This window comes from Diceros bicornis, chromosome 10, assembly GCF_020826845.1.
Source record: "Diceros bicornis minor isolate mBicDic1 chromosome 10, mDicBic1.mat.cur, whole genome shotgun sequence".
In the NCBI taxonomy this organism is placed as follows: Eukaryota; Metazoa; Chordata; class Mammalia; order Perissodactyla; family Rhinocerotidae; genus Diceros; species Diceros bicornis.
The window spans coordinates 7,512,877-7,518,057 of record NC_080749.1 but is presented as its reverse complement, the minus strand read 5'-3'; positions in this window follow the sequence as shown (position 1 = coordinate 7,518,057).

Here is a 5,181-nt window from a genome sequence, read left to right as displayed (position 1 = left end):
TTTATCATCTAAAAGTTTGTTTTGTCCAAACCATTGGCCTACTAAGATAATTCACCAACTTCCATAATCTAGGCAAATTTATTAAAGGAAAGAGGAGATAGGAACAGAACTGTAAACACACATTGCACACTCTGTGCCAAAGACAAAGTATTTACATATCTGACAAGGAGTTTATATACATGACAAGATGTTTGCAAATCTCTTGCAAAAAGATACAGAAAATTCTATGGTAAAAGGGAACTGTGAGTCATCATGAGTAACACTGTGAATTCTAATGGCCCTAAAGAGAACTTTCAGTGTCTAGTTCTCCCTTCTGAACACCTTACTAATATTTCCCAGGAATATGGACTGCAAAGGTAGAAACTGTTCAACGACTTTCCCAAGCTGTCACTCAACACCTAAACAAATTCATTGACGAAAAGCTCATTGCCTTCAGAAATAGTTTATTTTATTTTTTGAAAGCTGTTACAGAAAAGAAGAGCTAATTTATCTCCTGATAGATTTTTCATCTTTTTTATCATTGGGAAAAGGTTAATCCAACTTGAAGTAACTGAAAAGAGATGTGCCATAAATTCTTTCCCATTTGTTATCCGGAGTGTCTTTTCCTGTCCAAACTACATATCTTCCATTCCACATAAGAATAATTTGTTCATTCCATATCGTCACCCAGAAATATCTTCATCTTCATTGTCCAAGAAGAGTTTCTTGTTCTGACTCCATGAGGAAAACTTCCCTGATGCTCATGCACCACCCTGATTCAGTTAGATGCCCTATAACTTACATAGCATCCAGTTCTTACTCTTTTCATAGCATTTTCCATATTGTGTTATTATTTTAAGCAACTTTCAGGTTTCAAACTGTGAGGCCGTAAAGGGCAACGTCCATGAGTTTGCTTTTACAGTTTCAGTGAAAAATACCTCACATGTGTTTCAACTCCTGGTGCCGGGTTGAATGGACCTTTGAAATGGATGGAAAACCTTGAAAAGCAAATCAGGAGCAAAATTTAATCCCTCAGTAAAAGTAATGTGCCTTTCCTCTTGTAAATACCTACCTCCTAAAGACAGCATTTAGAGCCAGCCCTGATGGCCTAGAGGTTGAAGTTCAGTGCCCTCTGCTTCAGGGGCCTGAGTCTGGTTCTGGACGTGGAACCATACCACCCATCTGTCAGTGGCCATGCTGTGGCAGCGGCTCACATAGAAGAACTAGAAGGACTTATAACTAGAATATACAACTATGTACTGGGGCTTTGGGGAGGGGGAAAAAAAAAAAAGGAAGACTGGAAACAGATGTTACCTCATGGTGAATCTTTCCCAGCAAAAAAATTTAAAAAGACTGCATTTAAAGTTTAAGATTTTCTCTCATCGCTTCAAGTTATGAGGATCCCTACTGGGCAAAGGCGGCATTGAACATTAAAGACTGTAACCAAATTATCGTAGCTGTTTCACTTACCAAGCCTGCCTTTAAAGAACAAGGTGAATCTTTTTGACCTTTGGGATTTCATTGTCCTGACCACTCTAATGAATCAGCCTTGATGAACCTTATACATTTCACCTCCTGCAGCTCCCATAATGTATATCAATAACCAAAGTGAGAGTGGATTTATTTAGTCTGATTCTGTTCTGGTGCTTTAGGAAAAAGAAATCTCATTTTTGGAACTTGAAAGAAATATGAGTGATGTCAGTTATAGATGTTGGTTTACATTTAAGGCTTAAACTAGTGAGTGTTCATATTCTGAGATTCTTTGGAAACTTAGCATTTGCACTTTCACAGAGATCCTCATTTAGGAGGACGCCACAGGAAGAGGACAGTGTGAGCTCTCAGCATGCCTGGGGGAAAATGTATCCAGTTATGGGGTTTTTTAATCTGTGCTTCTGATTTATCAATACAGCATAACCAAATGCTTTATTAATTCAGAAGGTGTCATTAATTTATTTTATATCTTTTACTGCTCAGGCCAAATACTTTACTAATCATCACATGTGTTTCGACGATTGAGGAATACATTAAAATCCTTGACAGACTGCCCATTAATCTACACACTGCAGCCCACTGTGCACTTTGCTGATGGAATTTCACATTTTATAGACTCGTCTATGAATTTTGATGATTTGGTTCAATATTGTTAGCAGAGAGCTTGCCTTCTTGGGGAATGTATTGCCCGTTAAAAGTGACATGCTAGGGTGATTGGGATGTGTTTTGATTTAACAATCGAGTTTATAATTGTATACACTCCACTAATCACAAAGCTTTCTCTGCTGAAAGGGACTTTGGTTCCTGTGTTTTTACATTGTAAAAGAGCTTTCTTTCTTCCATTTTTAGAAGCCAAACTGATGCTAAATCTTCTTAAAGGCCAAAGGAATAATATTTATAGATCCTTTGGAACACAATTTTTTTCCTTTTTAAAAATATAATATCTCAAATCTTACAAGCTATGTTAAATAAAGCAGTCTTCAGAAACTGAAAGTCACAAAGAAAGAAAAAACTCAAAACAAAATCCTCAGAACAGGCTCTAGAAGATTCCAGGTGCTAATTTATACTGTCATTGACATTATTAGCTATCTTCCATATATTGCCAGGTAAATTCAGGAACTACACGACAACCAAAAAACCAAAAATCTCTATTTGACTTTTTTTTTGTATTGTGATGTCTATTAAAATTTTAAATTTTCCTCTGTCATTTTAGTCTGGAATCAACACAGCCTTAATATTGCATATCACCCATTCAGGGAATGACCTCCATGGTGTGCATAAATATTTATTCAACAGATATGTCTTGAGCTCCCTACTATGTATTAATCATTAGGTTGGAAACAGTGCCCTCAAGGCATTGATTCAAAGACACATATGAGAAGTTGAAAAACATAAACTATCAGAAGTCAGAGTAAGAATTTTTCAGTAAATTTAGTGTGATGGAAAAGGCAACAGAGAGCTTGAGGGAAATTAGCATCTGCAAAGGGTTATTGAATGTATCAACTGTAGACTTTGAGCTCAGGTTAAGCTGTACACTAATCTCAGCCCTGAGATCACAGAGCTGTGTGGCCCTGAGAAAGTTTTAAGTCTCTCCGTGCCTCAGTTTCCTCATCTATGCATTGGATCACTAATGTTGAGCTCATAGATTGTTGTGAAGAGTAAAGGATAGGACAGGCACTATGTAATGTCTGTTAAATATTGGGTCCCTAAAAGTAACCGTGATAATAAATATGTGATTTTATTAATAATATTATTAAAGGAGTGTAGAGAAAGGAAATTTTATAGTACATCTGTATAGTCAAATAAAGTTCCATGGAAGAGATGGACCTGATTTGAGTCTTGAGCGGACAGTTTACTTAGTGAAACGAAGGTGAAAATCATAAACAGAGACATGGAAGTAAGACAGTGCCTGATGCGTGGGGCATAGGGGCATAGGTTCACTGGAGATGTATGGTGTGTGTATATATATATATAATACAGGGGACTTATTCTAATAATATATGTTACATCAAAATATAGGAGAGCTAAGCAGCATAGAGTTGATTTTGTAGGTTATCATTTCTTAAATTTGGACTCAGAACATGCTGGCTCATTAACAGGTTTCAGATGAATTACCAATCTTTAATTGCTAGGAACAGTTAACATACTGATATTTTTGATGATTCACTTAAAAGGTGAGAGAACTATGATCAAGATGTAGGACTTTGTCATATAACCCTACCAAATTACTATTGAAATTGCAGCAGAGGAAGTAAAAAGGAATAAATCAATAATAGATATTTGAATATTGTTAGTTGACTTTAGACAGAGAGATTGGGAGCAGGGAGGTGTGGGCACGGGACCATGATATTTTATTATTAAAAATTCTGTTTCATTTGAATTTCAAATGAATATATTATTTTTATGAAAAGCTAAATAAATAAACAAGATTTTCCCATAATACTGTCACTCTCAGGAAAGTATACTTGGATACGGTTTCTGTGAGGAAGAGTTATAGCCGGTTATGAGATTTAGTCCACAAACCCGAATATGCCCATAGAACAGAGTTTCACTTCTGTGCATCATTTTTTGTGTGTTACAAAAGAAAAAAAAAGGCATCCACAACACTGGTTTATAGCAATATCCCATACAGTCAGCATTTATACAGAAAGCATGAAAAATGCATTTTCTTTAGTATATGAATATTTTCCACCATAGCCACGAAGACAATTATGTAAGGATATTCATGGTAGGAAAATTTCTAGGCCTCATGGGCTTATCTGCTTCTTAAGAACAGAATCATATACTTGTCACTATTCTTAGGTCCTTAAGAGCTATTTTCCCTTCATACTTGTTTACATCCACAACATGATATTAGTGAATATCTACAAACAAGCGCACACACACAGCTCTCTTTTAAATGGAAACCTAAACCTAAGTCCCTAAAATTATAGAGACATCCTTACTATTTCAGGCCATGGCTTCATAAATTGTGTACCAATAATGTGTGAGTTCTTCAGTAATTTAGTGAATCAATAAGCACGTCAAAATCTCTGTGATTGCTTAAACGTGCAACGTATTGCCCTATGTGCCTCGCCTTTGACCAGATATGGTTTATGTTAAACCATAAGGAACATTTCCCCGGTTAAAATTCAGTAGAGTTTGTTTGAGGAAGAGTCAGTATGCAATCAGGCAAAAATTAATCCGTCCTGCCTTTCCAAATGCGACTTCCTCTGTGCTGATGTCACAGATCTGACTCAGTCTCAGTTTATCTCGGTTCAGTCCTAAGTCCAAAACTTTTTAAGTGCAAATTTGGTCAGTCCCTTGCTCAAAATCTTTAATCACTCAGGGTTCTTAGCTTTATGAATCTTGCTAGATTAAACAACAAATAATTGAATATAAGTAATATATACATTACAGAACAAATGGGAGAGACTGAAGAAACGATGATAGAAAAATGAGTGGAACCCAAATCTACTCTGCAGGATAAGAAGCAGGCAATGTCACACCTACTTTTTTTTTTAAATGTATAGAAATTGATATGCATGCAATTGGCACATACGTCCTCCCATCAACTGCCACAAATGGAGTAGCACTGGGGGGCAACAGTGCTACTGAGACCCCAGGCCTTCTGAGCTACAGCCCAGCTCCAGAGAAAAGAGGCTTCCTGACTGTTCTTCGTGCAGCAGAGTAACTCTCCCAACCTTTGAAGAATGGGTAAATGACCTATGG